Source organism: Pseudonaja textilis, chromosome 1 (genome assembly GCF_049901715.1).
Source record: "Pseudonaja textilis isolate UNSWEBS1 chromosome 1, rPseTex1.2, whole genome shotgun sequence".
Taxonomy (NCBI): Eukaryota; Metazoa; Chordata; class Lepidosauria; order Squamata; family Elapidae; genus Pseudonaja; species Pseudonaja textilis.
In genome coordinates this window covers 112,669,598-112,692,767 of record NC_141990.1, presented here as the reverse complement: position 1 = coordinate 112,692,767, position 23,170 = coordinate 112,669,598, and positions in this window count along the sequence as shown.

The following is a 23,170-nucleotide window of genomic DNA, read 5'->3' as shown; positions in this document are numbered from 1 at the left end:
CAACCACCACTTTCTACCCGGAAAAGCTCACCGGAAGCACTTTTTCATCAAAACAAGATGGCAGCGCCCAGCAAACTGGTGGCCCGGTAGAAATTGTTCCACGGACCGGTACCAGTCCGGGGACCGGTGGTTGGGGACCCCTGATTTAGATTTTTTTAAATCTGCTTTTACCATTTGTATATATAACGCAATGTGGTGAACATGCCTAATGCGCCTTCCTCCTATTTCCCTCACCACAACCCCGTGAGGTGGGTTGGGCTGAGAGAGAGTGACTGACCCAAAGTCACCTAGCAAGCTTTCATGCCCAAGGAGGAACTAGAATTCACAGGCACCCGCGGTGCCTTAACCATTGCACCAAACTGGCTAATGACGAAGCATAAAACACTGATAGAGCAAATTGCAAACTGGTGCAGTGTCCCCCATCACTCCTTCTCTGTTCACCAGGTTATTATTGTTGTTGTTGTTGTTGTGTTATTATTGTTATTATTATACACATAGGTTTATTTCCAAATTAAGCATTGGGTTGAAGCGTGTGTCATACTTTGCCAATTGTGCCTTCAGTATATATTTTGTGGATGGAGCAATTTGAAAAATAAAGACTATGCCTGAAGCTCACACTTCACTTATAATATGTAAGCCATTTATTTATTTAAAAAAGAAATTCACTGCAAGTCAGATACATTGTCTATGTCTGGTATTGATTTCTATCTTCACTCTATTTTCCTTCCTCCTTTTTTTGCCCCCAAATATCCAGTTATTTCATAACATTAATCTTTAGCCATATCCAAATTTGATTTCCTAAAATAGTACAAGTTGGGACAGAGCAGAGTGGATGTCCACCAGAAGGCAAAGGAAGGGGGGAAGGACACTTTTCCTTTGCATGAGGACAACATGCAAACACTGTGACTTGCATAAGTGTTATAACATAAATGTACAACTGAGGCATTTTCTCAGTGAGATGAGTCTCATATGTCATCATTTTGCTGTCATCATAAATTTAATGGATGCTCATGCATCCATGCAGCCTCTACTCTGTATATGTCAGTTATTGATGTGACCACAAGTCAAGCCATCTGATGATTGATTATATGCCCACTGGCTAAGCATTGGGTTTTATGCTCCTTCCCCTCCCTGTGGCCACAGAAATTAGGATTCCCACCAGAGGTTCTATTCAGCAGGTTCTGACCAGTCCTGGAAAGCCAGTAGCAGAAATTTTGAGTAATTGAGTAGTGTTTTCTAATAGCCCCAGATAGCTCTCTTGAAAATTACCGTATACCAAATGGCCGAAATGGCTTTGTTCTTAGGCAAAGTGAGGTCAATGCTCCATGCAGTCGGAGCACAGAAATGGCATTTGCCTGTGTATCAGAATTCCATAGGTGCCATACTTTGCTCACTTGTAACAGTCCAATTTTTGCAACGAACTTTTTTGCAGGGTGGCAGGACAGAAGAAGGGGGAGGAGAGATATAACCCCATTTCTTATCTATCTTCACATTTTAAATTACCTTAAAACAAGGTAAGACCCAATTTGGTGTAATGGTTAAAAATACTGGGCTTGAAATGGGGAGACTGAGTTCTAGTCCTGCCCAAGGCCTGAAGCCAGCTGGGTGAATTTGGGCCAGGCCCTCTCTTTCAGCCCTAGGAAAAAGGTAATGGCAAACCACTTCTGAAAAACCTTGCCAACAAAACTCCACAGACTGGTCCAGGCAGCCACCAGGGTTGAAAAACCAACTGGAAGCCACACAAAACCTCTCCAAAACCTCAAAGATAATCTGTGTGTTTGTGTGTGTGTGTGTGTGTGTGTGTGTGTGTGTGTGTGTGTGTTGGTATGAAAACTGAACATTGTAAGCTCTTTCTCTCTAACAAAGAAAATCTTTAAAACATTTTATAAAAATTCTCCAACAAGGCAGAAACAGTATATTATTTGTTATTATTCGACCATGATAAAAACCATTGCTTTCAAAATATATTTCAAAAAAAGTCTATGGAGATTCTCAGTCATCCAAGTCATGATTGTCCCAGAGTTGCTTTTTTTGAAGAGGCAACTGGACTTTCTGGACCAGAATATTGGAATATTTGGAAAGTTTCAGAAAAGATCCTCAGAGGTACAAAAGAAGCTCTGGAAGTCTTGCCCCTTGAATTTTTCATGCTTCAGGAGGACAGACAATAGATGCATTATGTATCAAGGTGCTTAAGGACAATATGAAAACATCTGTGCTTTCCTTGTCACTTTTATCTTCACCTATTACTATCTGACCAATATGTCTCTGTCTCAATGAAAGTTGTCAAATACTGTTTTGTTATCTGGCATTTCTCCGTAACATGCTAATAAGCAATTTTTAGATGTCCTTTTTCCCAAACAAGCTGATTACTCATTTTTAGTTTTCCTAATTAGTCAGCCATGTATAAGTTTCACAGTTTTGCATCCTACTGTTTGTCATCAGAACCAGTAGTAGTTAATGAAAATTGTATGTTTAAATTTTGAATTTATTTTCAACTGGCCTTGATTGTAATAATGTAAATTAAACTAAAGTAAACTGATCTGGCATCTATAGACTGGAGCTTCATAAAGTATTATTCATCTCCTAGGAATGGGTAAGTATATTTTATTTATATTTTAGTTATAGTCATTGTCTCTAGGAATTTACCTAAATTCACAAATTTCTTAGTAAATAGAATAGCAGGAAATTGGGGTTTCTCCTCCTACCCCACCCCATGACAAAATTGGGGCATTTGAAAATTAAATAATCTAAACACATGGAGTTGAAATGCTTCTGAAAAATCTGAATTGGCAATACTGTCTAATTCACCATTTTTGAAGTAAGGAATGTGTTGAAGTAAGGATTGTTTATCTTTAATAATTACAAAACAGGTATATTTGATCAATATAGATGGGTGAAAAATCCCATTCAATACTATTTGGGGGGGGGGGGGAGAAACTACAAACTTGTGTTCCCTCAGAAACAAGGCAGAAAGTATCACCAGCTTTCTAACTGTTTGTTCTTAGTATGTTTTTTCTAAAGATTGGTTTTAATAATGTCAGAACTTTGATATGATGCTGTCATCTCTCTGTATAGTACAAAAGCAAGAATAATGGCTCTCAAAAGAGAAAGTGGAATTCCACTCCTGATAGCCCAGATAATGAGTCACTAGGATCCTGGCAGTTCAGGAATTGCTGACAAAATAATTAAAGGGTCTCAAAATAGGGTTTCTGCATGTTATAATAATAGTGCTGCCTGCATCCCTACAGAACCTGTAATCTTTTATTACTGTGGGTTGGGAAAGGATATGAGTGCAGAGATTTCTCTCTGTCTCTGTCTCTTTCTCTGTCTCTCTCTGTTTTATGATTAGATATATGAGAGACATGACATTAATGAATGTCTTCGGCATATTTCAACTTATGCTTGTCACTTACATTGTCTGTAAGCAACAATAGAGTAGGTAGATTTTCCAGATTAAAACATCATTCCAAATGGAAAGAGAAATGGAACAAATTTAATATACTTAAATAATGTAAAAGAATAGCCAATCGTAGTTAATTACATGGAGCTAGCCCTAGACTTTGGGAAACATTTGGAAATTAATTAAAATGAGCTCTTTGTTGATTTCTAAATGTTGAAGGACAAGTAATGATTCCAAGAGACCTCACTATGACACGTTCATTTCCCACTTTATATGATCTCTGCCAACAAACTGGTTTACATGGCATTTTGTAACTTGTTTTCCTGTGGGAGGAGGGGACAATTCACCCTGGAAAATCTTTTGCTTCACAAATGGAAATTACTCACCCCTTCCTGTGGGAGGAAGACATCCTTTTCACAGGAATTTCAGACGCCTGCAATTTCAAACCAAGGTCATACAAGCATTTACAGGGATGAACTTGTTCACGCAAAATGCAAGCAGCAGCACGGAAAGAGTTCTCAACTGTTGTAAATGTCTTTCCCTTTGAGACCTCAAGCATCAAAATAAATATTATTTTGGCTAGACAACTAAATTAGATGCAAATGTTCTGATAGAAAATTTAAAATTCAAATGGAAGTGCAGTTTTCTGCCTTTGTGGCATTTGACAATGGAGTTGACTCTTTTCATCAGTATGGAACTACCAGTTCAGCTATACTGGCTGGAGAATTCTGAGAGTTGAAGTCCACAAATCTTAAAGTTGCTAAATTTGGAGACCTCTGTTGTAAGTCTTCTAGTAGTCCAACTCCCTGATCAGGCAGGAAACTCTATACCATTTCAGACAAATGGTTGTCCAATCCCTTCTTAAAAACTTGCAGTGTTGGACCAAGTTCCGGAGGCAAGTTGTTTCCACTGATTAATTGTTCCAACTGTTAGGAAAACAGAAAAAGTGGACCTTATACTGTCACAGCATGACATTGATGTGATTTAATCATGGCTTGCTGTAAACACTTCTGTTTATGCCGTGCCTTCAGATCACACCCAGAAACTGGCAAAAGCTGCTACTCATAAGCGAGGAATGGTCCTTCAGGAGATCCATTACTTCAAGACAGCAATATTTGCCAATGCAGGCCTAAGCTGTATTAATGGAGGGATAAAATCAAGATCAAATTGTAGGAAGCTCCCTGCCCCCCGAAGAAATTTTGGGAAATATTAAAAAAGCTAGAATATTATATTTCCCTAAAGGCTGTGGTGGGATTCAGCCAGTTCGCACCACTTCGGGAAAACCAGTTGTTAACTTTCTGAGCAGTTTGGCGAACTGTTTGTTAGAAGAAATCATTAGGGCAGAGAACCGGTTGTTAAATTATTTCAATCCCACCACTGCCTAAAGGAGAAATGGAGAAACATGTTTTTAGAGTCAGAAAGCAGCCCCCAGTCTTTCTTAACAGCCCACAGCAGATGCCAGCACTTAAGGAGTTAAAGAGCTTATTGAAAGAGGAAGCCAACTATCTAGATGGCTCCATTCACAAGCAAACAATTTTACTGCAGGCCGAAATCCATTTAAGACAGGATATTTCAAAACTCCTTGCAGCAAATTTTGACAGCTAACAAAAGCAGAATGATAGCAAGATCCAACACAGGGCAAAAGCCATTAGTCACAATAGAAATTGCCCAACACCCTTTTAGAAACACAAAGCCCATCTTGCACAAATCCCAAACTTCAAAGTTACAGAAACTATAAAGATCCCTCCACCTATCCAGCTATTTGGTCAGCTGCCCCAGAACCACAAACCCTGGTGGTTCTGTTCATCAATAAACTTTCTTTCCAATCAGCCTCCATGTTATTTCTAGCGTCTTTCTCCCAGCTTGAAACTGAACCAGATGAATTTTCCTTCCGACAACATGAAGTGTTAGTACCGCTTTATAATGCTTTGGTAAGACTACACTTGGAATATTGCATCCAGTTTGGGTTTTACTACTGGTTCTGTGGGTGTGGCTTGGTGGGCATGGCCATGTGACTGGGTGGGTGTGGCTTTTTTTGCAGCCCCCACCTGTTTTTGGGAGCTTCCTAGCCACAGAGGAGTCTCAGGGGGGTGTGTGTTTTTGCTCCCCTAAAGCTCCTCTGGGGCTCTGGAAGAAAAGGAACAGAGCATGGGAGGGGCGCGCAGCACCCCTCCAAGCCCAATTTTGAGATCTTCCTAGCCTCAGAGGAGTCTCTGGGTGGGCGTTTTTGCTCCCCCAAAGCTCTTCTGAGGCTCAGGAAGGAAAAAAACAGAGCATGGCAGGGGCATGCAGCACTCCTCCAAGCTCCGTTTGGGAGCTTCCTAGCCTCAGAGAAGCCTCGGGGGGCGTTTTTGCTCCCCTAAGGCTCCTCTGGGGCTCTGGAAGGCAAAAAATGGAGGGGTGGTTGAGCTCCTCCCTCCATTTTTTGCCTTCCTGGGCCTCAGTAAGGGAAATCAGGGCACAGCTGATCTTATCTGCAGCTAATTGTCTGGAGGGGGGGAAAAAAGAAATACCTTAGGCGAATGTCAGTCAGTCAGGCGGGCGGGATGAGCGAGCATCGGACGGAAGGGCGACCGGGTGGGGTGAGTGAGCATCGGGCAGGTAGGGGGCGTGGCCAGCCAGAACTTACTACTGGTTCGGCGACCCACACCAAATTCTTGCTACCAGTTCGCCTGATCCGGTGCGAACCGGCTGAATAACACCACTGGCTGCCACAAAGAAGGGGTTCAACTTATTCTCCAAAGCATCTGAAGGCAGGGCAAGAAGCAATGGATGGGAACTACTCAAGGAGAGAAGCAATGTAGAACTAAGAAGAAATTTCCTAACAGAATAATTAATCAGTGGAACAACTTGCCTCCAGAAGTTGTGGATGCTCTAAAACTTGTGTCAAATATCACATTTTTGATACAACTATGACACTGATAACAGAGAATCTTCATAGACATCCAATACTTGAGGTTTTTAAGAAGAGATTGGACAGCCACTTTCTGAAATGGTATAGGGCCGTAATGGAGAACCTATGGCATGCGTGCCACAGATGGCACGCAGAGCCATTTCTGCTGGCACGCAAGCCACAGGTAAACCTTTTTAAAATTATTTTTATTGGTTTTTAAAAACAAACATAAACAAACAAAACATAAAAACATCAAGCTATCTTCCATATGTGTACATACAGTGTGCCAGTTGGTTTACAAATTGTTTTGTGCTTCCATTTCGTAGTCTTCAATTACAATTACATTGCATATAATCTCATATTTTCAATCAAAAGTTAAATACCTTAGTATCATTATTAATCAATCATTTGACTATACTTTTATTCATTCGTTTTACCAGATAATCATAATTTACTTAGTTTATTTTATAACAGTTCATATTATCATCCCAAATCTATCCTAAAATCATTTTGTAGATATAAGAAAGAAGTACATCTTTATATATTTATTATTTTCTAAAAGTCTACATATTTTATTATCTAACCATTGATAGAAAAGATCCCAAATTTTATAAAATTGTTTATCCTCTTGCTTTCTAATTTCAAATGTCAATCTACTCATTTCAGCACATTCCAATATTTTCTGAATGATTTCCTCCTGTGATGGTATTTTCTCATTTTTCCAGTTTTTAGCAAATACAATCCTAGCCGCTTTTAATATGTTTACAATCAGGCATTTCAATCTTTACTATAAATTTCAGGTAAAATTCCCAATAAAAATATCTTTGGTTTCAAGTCTATATGTTTTTTTTGTCATTTTTTCCAACCACATGTGGATTTTAGTCCAGTATTTTTTAGCATCCGCACAAGTCCACCACATATGGTAATATGATCCAGGTGTCTGATGACATTTCCAACATTTTCCGGATTTATTCTTGAACATGCTTGCTATTCTTGTCGAGGGAAAATGCCACCTGTAAAACATCTTATACAAATTTTCTTTATATGCTGTTGACATTGTCATTTTATAATTTTGAGACCACAATTTTTGCCATTTCTCTAAATTGATCCCATATCCAAAATTCTTCCCCCAAGCAATCATAGTTTCTTTAACTTGTTCTTCTTCTAATTTAATTTATAATAAATATCCATACAGTTTTTTAATCCACCTTTTCATCAGTACCTGTCAAAATCTTATCTAAATCAGTCAATTTATCATAGAAACTTTCCATTTGAGAATCTTTATCATACCTTGAATGTATTTGCACATATGAAAACCAATTCATCTTTATACCTTGTTCCTCTAGTTTTTGTATAGATTTGAGTTCACCCTTTTCATTCAATATTTCACCATATCTAACTGTTTGTTCCTTTTTGTATATTATAGGATAAGAAAATGCTTCAATAGTCAATAACCAGACTGGAATTTTCAAGTAACATTGTCTTTTAATCTTCTCCCAGTTTAACCACAGAGACTCCCATATCTAAAATACCCCTGTGTTTTAGTTCCTTTATACCATAAAAAAGCATGCCACCCCAACATTCGTGACCTGAATTTTCAATAGGTCTCCCAGTTCTTCTTTTTGTGTTAATAGCATATTCTTTGTCAAGATCTTTGTCTTGTCTTTATTTATTTTCAAACCAGCCACCTTTCCATATGTCTCTATCTTTTCTATCAATTTTGATGCTGTTTCTAAAGGGTCCTCTAGGATGAAAACCAGATCATCTGCAAATGCTGGCAGCTTAAATTCTTCCTTTTTGATTTTCATTCCTTTTATATTCTTTTCATCTCTAATATTTCTATTTAGCACTTCCAAAGTTAACACAAACAACAAAGGTGATAGTGGGCACCCTTGTCTTGTTCCTTTTCTTATATTGATAGAGTCTGTCAGTTCTCCCTCTATCATTACCTTTGCCGTTTGCTTATAGTATATAGCTTCTATTGCTTGAATAAATTTTCTAGCAAAGCCCATCTGTTCCAACAGTAATAACATGAATCGCCAATTCACATTATCAAATGCCTTCTGTGCATCTAGAAATATCAGAGCCATTTATTTTTCAGGATGTGCCTTGTAGTATTCCAAGGTGTCCAAGATTACTCTCATATTGTCTTTAATTTGTCTCTTTGGCAGAAATCCATTTTGATCAGGATGGATAAAATAATTTAAATATTTTTTAAGTCTTTCTGCCAATATTGAAACAAAAGTTTTATAATCTGCATTTAGTAGAGAAATGGGTCTATAGTTCTTAATTTGTAATGGGTCGGCCTCCTCTTTTGGAATAAGTGTAATATAGGCTTCTTCTTAGCCACCACTGGTATAGGGTTTCCTGCTTGAACGGGGTTGGACTAGAACAGGCAGCCAGCGGGAGAATGTGTCATATGCTAGCCACGGCCACTCCCACTTTAGCAAAGGCGAAACAAGTTGCAATACATCATGTGATGATAATGTGACACCATGAGTTTGACAACCCTGGACTAGAAGAACTCCAAGATCCGTTCCAACTCTGTTATTCTGTACCTACCCATTGTCTCACATCTGCATTCTCCACTTCTCAATCATGAGTCAGATATCATCAACACCACAACCACAACACAAATATAACTCCAGTATTATATTTCTTGCAGAACCTGGGTCATCTGTTCCCAGAGGGTTTGCTTTCCATGTCAGAAAATTGGTTGAATGGAGGATAGCCGCAGATTGATTGCCACAAATTGGCACTCCGATCCCACTCACCCACTCACCTTTTTTTTTTAAAAAAAATCTTGTGTCCTGCATGACGTGATGTCCTAGGCAACAGCTTAGTTCATTTGTGTGTATGTTCCACTCTGGAGGAGGGTCACATATCGTAAAGCACATTGATAAAAAAAAATCAGTATATTTTTCTCAAATGTGACATCAGTCCCTGAACTTGTTAATTCAATTAGATCCTTTTATTCATTCCATTCTGACAAGAAAACCAAGGCATCTCTCTCTCTCTCTCTCTCTCTCTCTCTCTCTCTCTCCCCTCCCTCCCCCCCACACATATGTTTTTCTGCAGACTCAGGCTAAATTGGCTGTTTCCCTGCTCCATTAACTTTACAAGCACTTTACATTATTAGGATTGTGTGCTGTTATTTACTTTTGGTACAAGGCAGGGCCCAATGGCTTTCATCAGGCTGACCCTCCTCACACAATTGAAAATGCTGTCTGCTTCAGAGAGTTTAATGTCTGGGCTCAGCCAAGCCCAATATTTAATTTCAAGCAGTCTGAGAAATATCCCCTCTTTTATCAATGCAATTGTGAACAACATAAACGAGGTTAAAGCAGAAAAACAAATGATAGGGATCCACTCAGTCACCAAAGAGACTGGATAAACATGTAATCTTCATTGCTGTGTGGTTTTCTTTCTTTCTATCCGTCACCCCTTGCTCTTCTAACATTGTTAGGAAGATGCTACAGTTGGTTTTGTTATGAATTATTTCCATGATTTTTTGCAGCAAACTGCATCTCAAAATATGAAATTTTATAGTTATAGAACCTTAACCGATGACAAATGCCTCCCTGATATCTATTCCCATGGGCAATATCAAAACATCATATAGGAACCTTTTCCTGCTTCTTGGAAAATACAGAGAAAGTAATTGTCCCATACAGTCAGAAGGCATAGTATAGGCCCAAGGGAACTTTCCTTGACACCGCCCTGTTTGAAAGTCAGATTGCTAAGGATTACCCACTCCTCATATAATACCATCATCCTGATTGTTCAGAGTTTTGCAGCATAAATTCAGCGCCAAAAAAGTAAACACGGATGGTTGATGCTTCATTTAACATCTTTATAAACATATTAAGTACATTTTACAATACCAGATTGTAGTTTTCTCCAACATGGAGCAAACTCAAACAGAAGTAAACTTGTGGCAAGTGCAGAGCAGAGCAGCAACTCAGTAGCTCAGAAACAGATATCAGTTTCACTTTAGTTCAGCAGGCAAGCAGTTTCATTTTCAGTAGACAGACTCAGAGCTTAACATAGCTTCAGAGCTTTATATAAAGCGATGCCTAGGCTACTTCTAGTTTCAGTTCTCATTGGCTGATTTAGTTGCTATGCCTATTCACTGGCTGATCTTGTCACCACGATTCCAGTTCATGAATATACTTTGACACTGATCACAGCTCCTTCACACAGAATGGACAACTCGCCACAGCCAACTTGCCATAGCCAACTTGCCATGGTCACTCACCATGGTCAACTCTCTGTGGGAGAATCTGCCATGGACAACTCACCACTGGACAATTTGCTGCGGGATAGTTTAATTATTTAAAAGAATTAAACTATTATTTTTGACATTGACATTTCATTTTGTCCCTCCTTTGGCATCCTTTCTTTAATGATTCTATTCCACTATTTCTTCGATATTAGTGTAACTCTTGTCCCACGGTGAATTGGCCATGGTTAGTTGTCCTGCAGCAAGTTGACTGCGACAAGTTGGCCATGGTGAGTTGCCTGCAGCAAGTTTCCCAACCATCTCTGAAGCAGCTCTGATTCATACAGGGTATCAAGTTACATCAGGGTATTTATCCCTCACAGCTGATGTCCAGAAAAGACTGTCTCCTGTTCACAACACAAAAAAGTCAAGGAAGACCAGGGATAGTGCAGAGACCATCCAATCTCATCCAATTCTCCATCAAAAAGTGTTTCCCTGGCACCTATCAAAAGAGCACAGATTTACTGAACCATCCATTCATCTAGTCCACTTAGATCAGATTTAGCCCAAAGCAAAGCTTAGTCATGCATAAAGTCAAACAAACCTCATCTAGTCACTTATACTGTGGAATCTGTTGACCATGGTGTTAACAGAGACTTATTTCTTCTGAGATTACCATGAAGGCAATGAAATCAATATTGGCACTTGGTCTGTATGATTATTTCAGTCCTCTTCATCACTTCCAGCCACAACCACATGTAAACCACATGAAAAAAGAGGAGAAATGAATGGGAAGGTGACAAAACTCCAAAGCTAGGCATAATGACATCAGTCTGGTGGCACTGCAATGGATTTCTTTCTTTTGCTGCCATTTATTTATTTATTTATTTATTTATTATTTGATTTGTCAATCGCTTACAAGATAATAGGTATAAGGATAAACATATTTATGAATACAAGAAATCAGTACATATAAGAAAAATAAAAAGGAACAATAGGACAGGGCCGGTAGGCAAGTTTGGTACGCTTATGCACGCCCCTTACAGACCTCTTAGGAATGGGTGAGGTCAATAGTAGAAAGTCTAAGGTTAAAGTTTTTGGGGTTTGGGGAAGAAACCACAAAGTCAGGTAGAATATCCCAGACATTGACCACTCTGTTGCTGAAGTTGTATTTCCTGCAATCAAGTTTGGTGCGGTTAACCTTGAGTTTGTATCTATTGTTTGCTCTTATATTGTTATGGTTGAAGCTGAAGTATTCATTGACAGGTAGGACATTGCAATGTATGATTTTATATACTATACTTAGATCAGACCGAAGACGGCATAGTTCTAGGTTTTCTAGGTCTAGAATTTCAAGTCTAGTGGCATAAGGTATTCTGCAACAAGTAGAGGAGTGGAGAACTCTCCTTGTGAAATATTTCTGGACTTTCTCAACTGTGTTAATATCAGATATGAAATGTGGGTTCCAGACTGATGAGCTGTATTCAAGTATTGGTCTGGCAAATGTTTTGTATGACCTAGTTAGTAGTGTAATATTACCAGAGAAAAAGCTACATAGGATTAGGTTAACAACTCTTAATGCCTTTTGGCTATGTAGTTTACAGTGGGCTCTAGCACTTAGGTCATTAGAGATGAGTATTCCAAGATCCTTGACAGAGTTTGGATCATCAGTGAGATCTTGACTATTCAGCTTGTATTTTATTTTCTGATTTTTTCCTCCAACTTAGAAAGAAAAGACAAAAGGGGGGAGAGAAAGGAGGAATGGGGACGATTTAAGTAAATTATATTAATTAAAAAATTAAATTAAAGGGGGGGGTTTTGTATTTTAAAAGAAAAAAAAGTATTTTTTTATAAAAATTTTTTTTTTTTAAAAAAAAAAAAAAAAAAAAAAATTTTTTTTTTCTTGTTGATGCTTTCCCTCAGAAACAATCCCAAGATGTGCCTCAAGAGGAATATTCTCTCCCTCTTTGTGTACAATCTAATGCAGATTGTTACATCTGACTTATGGCACTTCTTCCAGTCTTCAGAGAATCTTTGCGCGAGGATTTAAAATACTTAATGACCCAAATGTCCTGTTCACCCTGATTCATACCATTACTTTCTTCTGTCCTTGAATGCCCCAAGCAGCTGCATTCATGTTAATAATTTGATTCAGCAACTTGTTTCTCAACCACATCGCTGTCTTAACTTTACGGTGTTTTGAGACCTGAATGACATGAGAGAGTAAACCACTTCCCAAGCAAGTTGCAAACACATCATTTCAAATTATACATCCTTGTTCTTTTAATACAAAAATTTGATTTATTTTTTCTTGAGGCAAATGTTCTCCCCTGGGAATCTGTTGGTGGCCAAGGCCAGAAGGCAATGTATTCTAGAAGTTTATTTTTATATTGTAATGGTTGGTTTGTCAGAAGGAAAGATTATGGTTGAAAATGTCTTCTTACAAACCACTGGACCACCGCTAGGAATAATAAGATTAAAGTATCTGTAAGAAAAATAGGGCACCAAGAATTCATTGCAACTCCCTTCTGTTAATTTAGTAACTATACCTGTAGTGTTAGGCCAAGAGTTTCTCTTTCTGAAAAGCAATAATGGCGGGACAAAAACTGAACAGGAGGTTAGGTAGTTTCAATAATAACATTCTTTATTATTCATAGCCCTTTCAAATAGTTTATTATGCTAATGAACAACTAATGAAGTTATTCTTCAAGCTATCTCTTCCAAAAATCAGTCCATCAAAATCAGTTTGCACTGCTGGGTTTTATACACTGTAAACTGTACAAGATAACCAGCTGTGTTCCTTGCTGCTATAACAGGGTGAGAATTATTTATGTATTTAGAAAATGTACATGGCCACCCATTCTAAATAGATAACCCCCCACCACAAACAAATAATCAATCAATCAATCAAAAAGCTAGGACAATATACTGAGTTCTTACTCAGATCCCAGTTCAGCATCAAAACATGTAATGTCTGAGCAACAACACTTCCACTAACATGCAAATGATGAAAGTAATGAAAAACTATTATATAACAGAGCTCTTAGATCTATTCAGGTAACCTAACTCTTTTTCTGAATTTCCATTCACAAATGTATCAATTTATAGAAAATTAAATGTAAAAAACAGTTTATTTTAATCACCACACAACATTTATATATACTTTGAAGAGACTTTTTATTATGGCTTTATTCTCAGACCAAGAGGTTCACATAAAGATAATGTTCCTACAATGTAGGACAAGAATAAGAAATTACAATTGATCCATCTAGACCAGTAGTATAGATTTGGATTGTCAATGACTCTCCCAGATTTCAAACAATGGTTTTCCTAATTCTTCCAAATCATGGCCTGTCTTCCATGCAAATTACATTGGTTTACCATGGATTTAACACCACTTCTATTCAATGATACCATTTATTAGAATAAGCAGGAGAGCTTCTTTAAATGTGCTTATCAGATTTTGAAGTGAAAATGTACTGTTCATTTCATGAGGGAAGGGAATTTAAGCCTATTACAATCAAATGCTAAATTACATAGCTGCATCGCTGCCTAGACCGACAAAGGTATTTGGTTTTTCCACCTATGATATAGAATTTCATCATAATTCCATTCCTCATCGCTACCATCAGCAACAACACTCACATTAAAGTTGACAATTTGACTCAAAGTGGATACAATGAGCTATTTTTTGAAATAAACAATGAAGCACATTTTCCAGCAATATGACTAACAATGTTATCATTGAAAAATGAAATCATTTAAACCTTGTAAAATAAAGGGTAATTTTGTAAAAAAAAAAAAGAGAGAGAGAGAAAGAAAGAAAGAAAAAGGAAAGGAAAGAAAGAAAACTGTCAAGTTTGTCAAGAACGTGACAATAATACAACCACATTGAAAAAAAACCTGAACCTTTTAAAATTAAAATTCAGGTTTTTTTAAAAAAATAATTATGTTGTTAAAATTTGGTTATATATGTCTTGAAAGAAAATGCACCCAATATCATGAATATTTAATATTTGTGACTCATTCTGCATAGCTTTTTTTTTTTTTTACTATTTCCCCATATGCATATTCTATAATTCTTCTGTTTATCCTTACAACAATCCAGTGAGATAGGTGAAGTGGAGATTTTCACACTCTAAAGTTGCTAAAGCAAACAGCCACTGAAACATCATACCAGTTAATTTACACACCGTTTCCACAAATTATTTCCACAATTATAAAAATCTCATTCTTCTATCTTGGTCTTCGTCTTTCATGAACAAAAAAGGTTTTTCAAAAACCTATCTGTGGGACCACTTTCCCTAAGGATATATACTATCCTACCAGGTCAGATAAAGTGATGCATGATAAAGTCATGCTCCTAGTTCCTAGGAGTGATGGGTTTTTTGTTTTTTGTTTTTTTGGTGATAGCCCTTGCCCTCTAGAACAGGGGTCTCCAACCTTGGCAATTTTAAGACTTGTGGACTTCAACTCCCAGAATTCCTCAGCCAGCTTTGCTACAAGTGATCGACAAGTCTTAAAGTTGCCAAGGTTGGGGACCCCTGCTCTAGAACACGCTGTCCTCTGAAATTTAGCAGGCTTCGATCCTCTTAGCCTTCCATAAAGCATTAAAAACCTGGCTTGCCACTTCCCCATCCCCACCCCCAATGCTGGAATGAGATGAAGTGACTGTAGCTTGACTCTGCACCAGGTCTTCATTTTAAATATGTTTTGATTTTTATAATTTTAATATGATTTTTATGTTGTTTTAATTTTTGATTGGAAACCTCCCAGAGTTCGTTTTAAGATGGGCAGCTATATAAATATTTCAAATAAACAAAGTAAGCCTAAACATTGATTTTTTGTGTGCCACATTAATGTAGATTGCAACATTTGAGATCCCCTTGCCATTGAATGTTGTCTTTAAAATGTCCTGGCAAATCTTGTTAGATATCATCTTGGCAAGGCTCAAAAGCCTAGACAAATCCTACCAAATCGTTCAGGATCTTATACACAATCACTCTCTTGATAGCATCGACTCCCAGGGAACCAGGTGGTATTTGTAGGGATGCAGATTTTAACCTTTATAATGTTGATATTGTTTTTTTTCTTTTGAAAAGGCCACTTAGATTAGAACAAAAAGTCATGTCCATAAAAACAACCAAAGTCTTAATGAATTAGAAGAATGACAGTAATAGGTACAATATAAACCAATCATCTCACAAGTTAGACATTTCTTAGACAGTCTAAAATATTGTTGTGATAATGCACCCCACCACCACCCTGCATATACACACACCCACACCCACACACGGTGGGATTCAATTTTTTTTACTACCAGTTCTGTGGGTGTGACTTGGTGGGTGTGGCAGGGGAAGGATACTGTAAATCTCCAGTCAGAGGCGGTATTTGCCGGTTCTCCGAACTACTCAAAATTTCCATTACTGGTTCTCCAGAACTGGTCAGAACCTGCTGAATACTAACACACACACACACACACACACACACACACACACACCTTATCTTTTTTTTTACTTTTTCCCCATATGCATATTCTATAATTCTTCTGAGGTTTTAGAGAGGTTTTGTGTGGCTTCCAGCCAGTTTTTCAACCCTGGTGGCTGCCTGGACCAGTCTGTGGAGTTTTGTTGGCAAGGTTTTTCAGAAGTGGTTTGCCATTACCTTTTTCCTAGGGCTGAAAGAAAGGGCCTGGCCCAAATTCACCCAGCTGGCTTCAGGCCTTGGGCAGGACTAGAACTCAGTCTCCCCATTTCAAGCCCAGTATTTTTAACCATTACACCAAATTGGGTCTTACCTTGTTTTAAGGTAATTTAAAATGTGAAGATAGATAAGAAATGAGGTTATATCTCTCCTCCCCCTTCTTCTTTCTAGCTTACTTCCACACACACACCCCAAATCTGTCCTGCCTCCCTGCAAAAAAGTTTGTTGCAAAAATTGGACTGGCACAAGTGACAAAACATGGAACCTATGGAATTCTGATACACAGGCAAATGCCATTTCTGTGCTCTGACTGCGTGGACCATTTATCTCACTGTGGAAAGGGAACTTCACAAGGACAGTGGTGTCACCCAAGCAGGAAAAGCCCAAAGGGAACATCAGGCCAGCCATAAAACAAACTTGCATAGGACAAGGAATCAAATAAAAGGTATTAAAGAAGATCCTTAGACAAAAAGCCCAAATAATTAAGAAAACTAGGGAAACAAGAAAAGAAAACCCTTACAAACACAAGACAATGCCATAATGCCAAATCAGCAAAACAGACAAAAGACACAAAATATATTATAAAGGAGACAGACAGGAGATTGCCACAAAACAAATATAAGAAAACCATTAAGCTTAAAGAGATTAGGACGAAACCAATACAATCAAACCACCCCGCAAAGTTTGCCTTCCGCACCCCGCAGAGTTTACCCTCCGGCAGAAATAAAGACAACCCCTGACAGGATTTAAAACATTAAGAAATACAAACACAAGCACTCACACACAAAAGGAGAAAAGGGGTATAAAAATCAGGGACTTACCATACGATGCTAGCTAGCTCAGGAATGCAGCCTCCTCGCTATCTCTCGCCTTCCTGAAAAATAAAAAAGATCCAGCTTTCAAGCAGTTGTCTGTATCCTTGCGCCGGAGCTCTCCCAGTGGGAAAATTCGAATCCTCGGAAGAAAGGCATTTTGACAGCCTTTCAACATCACTTTGCCTAAGAACAAAGCCAGTGCTGTTCGGCCATTTGGTATAAAGTAATTTTCAAGAGAGCTATCTGAGGCCATTAGAAAACACTGCAAATTATGTATTTTCTGCAGCGCCACACAGAGAAATCTCTAAACTAGACACTGCTTCTGAAAAAAAGAAATGGTAAAATGAACTATAAAACTTTTATTTGTTTAATTAATTAATTAATTAATTTTGAAACTGCCCCTCTTCCTCCCAAAGGGAGACAACATCCTTATTCCAGGAGGAGCTGTAGTGGCACAGTGATTAAAATGTGATACTGCAAGACAAACTCTCCTGGAGTTCGATCCTGGGGGGGGCTTTATTTTGACTCAGACTTCCATCTTTCCAAGTCGGTAAAATGAGGACCCAGATCATTGAGGGCAATAAGGTGACATTGTAAACCACCCAGAGAATGCTGTAAAACACTATGGAACAACATATAAGTCTACAAGTGCTATTGCTGTTACTATTTATTATGCTACATATTCTATCTGGCTTTTGAATGGGCTGATGCAGATTTATGAGTCCCTCCTCACTTTTAAATCCTCCAAGAAAACTCTGTATATAGTCTTGCTCTACCACTATTCACTTAGTTAAAATTCAGTTCTTTCTGTGTTCTACCACCATCCCCATCCCTTTAAAATGAGTGGAATTGGACTCTCTCGTTTTACTGTTCTGATTGGGAAACTATGAATTAGTTGTATAATAGATAAGCTCAAGTGCATAGTTGAAGGCTTGATAATTTATAAATGTCATTATGAATGGGAAGGAGGAAATGTGTTCCTGAAATATTATGGAACATAATACCTTTCTGACAAGAACACAAAAAAAGTGGGACAAGAAGAATAATTAGTTGCCTTGAGTTATTTTCAAGATTAAAGGGAGTTTAAGTTCCTTAATTGCAATTATATTAATTAGAACGCCCTCAGTAGAAGAAATGGTGAGTTTTTTTATTATTTATTTACTCAATTTACCTGTATGACCCACATTCCCAGAAACTGTGCTAGTTAACAACATGAACATAGAATAAGATATTTATTAAAATATGAAAATCAATGCAAGAATGACGGTGTACATAGCCAGTTAACATTGATGGAAATCTTTCACAAGAAGTAAACAAAATAGAAAAAGAGAGCACTGAAATTAATCACTGAGCAATAAATATAAAATATAATCCCTCCATGATAATTGTGAGATAACTAAAAAGAGCGGTGGTTCCACATATATGAATGAAATCAAGTTTTTAAATCAAGTTATTTTAATGCCAAATATTCAGAAAGACATTTCTGAAGTAAGACCGGTACTGACAGTTTTACAGAAGAGAAAGCAACACTGTAGTTCAGGCATTGCATTTGGCCAGGAAGTCAGGACTTTATGCAATGTATAAAGAAACCAATATCAGATTGTATTTCATATATAACAAGAGGGAAAGACAGCCATAAACCTTCCTCCTGTTATGTAAAAAATAGCAATATATGGAATTGTAGCAAGGAAAACCGCTCCCCATAATGGTCTTGACTTACTAATGCAGATTGGTATAAGCTTTGACCAAGGGCTGTGTCATTTTTGGGCTATCTCAAGAGCACAGTGCACATGATCCAAACATGATCCAAACAAGATCCAAACATGATCCAAACAAGAGCACGTAGAGCACAGTGCACATGATCCAAACATATTCTAGAATGAGATAGGAAGATGAGCTGATTAATCCCACTTATTCTATCAGTCTGTAGCAATGGCAATAGCACTTAGACTTATATACTGCTTCACAGCACTTCACAGCCCTTTCTAAACAGTTTAGGAGTCAGCATATTGCCCCCAACAATTTGGCTCCTCATTTTATCTGCCCAAGGTTAAGAATTGAATAATGGAAGACTAACACAGTCAAAATTGCTGAGCAGGTTTACCTATAGCTGGCAATAGGTATATTTTTAAAGAGACATTGGCGAGATCCCCAATACACATTCCTAGTGCTATATCTTCCCGCCTAGGTCTTATTCCTGTTTTTCCTTCTTTCCCTTTAATCTCCTCTCTTTATTGGCCATCCTGCTTGTTTCCTTTTTCCTTCACTCTTTTGTATGTTTTTTTCTTTCTGTTCCCTGATTATAGTCAGTGATAAGCATCCCTGCTTTTTCTCTTTTTTGAAAGTGTTAATTGGGCATCTTATGCAGCCAAGGTGCATTCATATACCTTCATTTCAATAGTTTCTAAGCAATAGAATTTCTACGCCTCCTCATGAATGGATTTCAATATTTAATAAAGCAAAGTTATCAGCAAGGGGCATCAGCTCATCTCTCTTTTTTAACTGCATGTCAAGAGATTTGCCCATTAAATAGAAAAAATAAAAAATATAGAGCAGAAGAAATTTACTTGCTGGTGAGGAAAATATTTCCAGTTGAACTGTATTATATAAATCCACCCATTTAAACTATTTCTCTGTTAATTTTAATGATATGTTTATTGTCTTACTGTTTTAATATTTTATGGTATTTTATCAGACTGTAAGGTCTCCAGAGTCATGTGTCAGCTATATAGGTAGCATACAAATTTAATAAACAAACTAATAAACAACATTATTTAAAAGCATCATAGATGTATTAAAATTTTATTTCTAATTTATTTATTTCAGATGGGGTATTTTGTTTATTTGTTTGTTTTGTAGGTAATAGAAAATTACTTGATATTTTTTTTGTCTTATTTTTTCCCCCCTCAGACACCTGTTTCTGAACAGAGGGGATTTTTCAAGAGGAAAAGCAAAAGCAAATTTCCATACATCCCAACATTCAGACAGGAGATCTCAAGGAAAGTTGTACTTCATTCACTTGGTAAGTTAATGCTTTTTTGGTACCTGCTTTATTCTGTATCTGAATGGTGATGCAAAGAGACTCTAGAATTCAAGCAGACACATAAGCAGAGCTTTCATATAGATTTTGCCTGAACATAGTTTAATGGAGCTGGAGATCTCTTTCTCTCTCTTTTCTCTTTACTCCAAGCTCTCTGGGCATTTGGCAAATGTTGTTGATATCCCAATGGTGCCACAATATCTACTGGACTTCAATACAAGTTAGATGAAGATATAGCTATTGAAGGTTCCTTGATTGTAAACAAAGCATTTAATCTAGTATGAGTGATTTTCCAATGAAAATTGTCATAAATATCGTCTTGACATACCTGTTTAGATTGATTTTTAAAACTTACTAAGTTATAGTAGGATTTTACTGTTGTACTGTCCACCTATGTTTTCTTTGGATTGTCTCAATCAATCAATTTTAAAGTATCCTTTTGGATTGTATGCTAATTTTACTGTATCTTCTTGGGTTGCTTGCTCACAACTCAACTCTTCTGATGGGAAAGATGAGAAGCAGATGACGTGAGTTCCCTAGACAGTCATGGCCCGCTGTATCACTCATCCCTTGCTTTATCTAATGGAAAGTCACATGATGTGATCAGGTAGAGCTTCAGGAAGAGGGTTGCTCTGGATCAGGGGTGTCAAACTGATGGCCTGCGGGCCAGATGCTTCACGACCAGGCCACGCCCACCCCAGCTCTGCAAATGGGGAAACCGTGAATTTGACACCTGTGTTCTGGATTGCCCCAGTGAAGTCATTGGAGAAGAAGTGTGGAAATCAACCTGCCATTGTAACAGGTTGTGCTTTCCAAACCCTTTGACTTAACATCAAAATGTATTTTCCAGGTAAAATAAAACTACACACAAATACATAAAAGAACTGGATTACTTCCTAAATTGCAAATGATGTAGCCTGGAAAGCTATTGTTATTGCTTTGCTTCCTTGCTAGCTTATTTATTTATTTACCAAGTTAGTGTAGCTTGAAATCTCTAAGACATTTGTAGGACAAGCAATTTAAGTCCTGAAAATAGGGCTGGATGTACAAATCATATTTTTTGCTGCTCAAATTACAGGCTCTAAAATAATTAAATTTTCTATGATTTATATAAAGATGGGATTTATGACATTTTTCACAGAAAATGCTGGATTTACAGCCAGAATAAGATAGGTTGGAAATTTACTATTTAATCATAGTTGGATTTAAGAGGGGAATGTAAACATTTATATTATAGATAGGACATTGGCAACAGATAAGACTGAAAGGTTTAACGGATATATCAGTAGAATAATAAGAAATGCTTTAGATTATTAAATAATCAAGGACAAAATTTAGCCCTTCAGAGATATTTTGGAAACTCTTCCACTGAAAAAAATATTTTTTTCTATTTTTTTTTAAAAGAAAACACCTAAGTAAGCCTTAGTTCTGACCTATAAGTTTTTTGTTGGTAGTTTTCAAACTGCAGCCAAGTTTTGCCTGAAGGCATAAGGAAAGCCTCTCCTCACCCCTAATCAAACAAAGAACAGTCTTCCTCAATGGTTACATACAAAATAAAGCTGAAACTATTTTTTAAAAAGATTAAAACAGAACATAAAACACAGAAATCTCAACAAAGAACTGTTTGAAGACATTATCATATCTAGATTGATTCTTAATGAATGTACCTTTTGTTTATACTGAGAGTATTTACACCATGACAAATTCCTTGTGTATCCAATCACACTTGGCCAATAAAAGTATTCTCTTCTCTTCTCTTCTCTTCTCTTCTACTCTACTCTACTCTACTCTACTCTACTCTATTCTAGTGTATGTGACTGAAAGTGGCAGATTCACAGCAGGTTTTCATAACACTACCCCAATAGCTAAAGATGGGTTTGTACCCTACACTCAGTCAAATAAAGCAGATTATATTCTTTAAAACAGGAAATATCCTGTTGAATATTTTCAAACATATATCAGATATCATATCAGGAAGACCCGCCCTCATCTATTTTCTGCCTCCTGAATCCCAGCTGATTGGCTGGATCTTCTTTTGTTGCCCTGCACAGAAGAATGGAGGTGGAAAACAGGCTAGTGGGATGGGGTGGGAATGGGATTTTGCAGTAACCTTCCCTCAGGAGTGGGGAGGGAATGGAGATTTTGCAGTATCCTTCCTCTGCCATGCCCACCAAGCCATGCCACGCCCACCAAGTCACGCTCACAGAACCGGTAGTAAAAAAAATGGAATCCCATCACTGAATTAGACCATCCATCAGTATCACTGATAACGCAAACTTTGTTTTGTCCCATATTCACAGTTGCTTCTAGGTTCCATTTCACTTTACTTCCAAAGTTTACTTTACTTCCAACATTTGCTAATCTCACTATAAGAAGTCTCCGAATGATGCATAGTAAAAATGCAAAAAGAATTAACAAAGAACATAACAAAATAAGAGATAAAGAGAGCTAACGTGAAGTTGTCTACATACTGTTGAGTCCGGAATTAATTTGTGAAGCTGTAGAAATTTAGTGAGGAATATGAAGTCATGGGAAGAATGGCCTTCTGCAACAGCCATGCTTTTTAAATAATGCCTAACAGCACCCTCATACAGGTATCATTCCAAATACAGCCCGCCATTCCATTTTTGGAATCAGAACTATTTTTAAAGAATGTAAGACATATTTAAATTAGAAGTAGTTCATTTTTACTGGGGAAGAAAACAACACAGCGACTCAACTGCAGCAATTTTGAGGGTGATTTCCCCCCCCCCCACCGCCCTTTTATAAAAAGTGACCTGAACATTGCGTCATTTTGGTATCAGTACATCAATATTAAAAGCCTAGTGCCAGCAAGATAAGTGCTGTTTCCAAATATAAAGTTCTTTCTTTTAATCCAAGGCTGCATGCAGAATAAATTTCTTCCTGAGACAAATTCTGCCTCCCAGCAGTTACCCGGCAGAAGCATAAGATCAAGAATGAACCATGTAGATCTCTAGCACCCTTCCGGGGGGAGCATGTCCTTATGCAGAAGCTTTCCTGAAAGCAAAATGAATGCAAGTGGCTACCTCTGGCAGTGACTATAACAACAACAACAACAACAAAGGGGGAAAGTCCT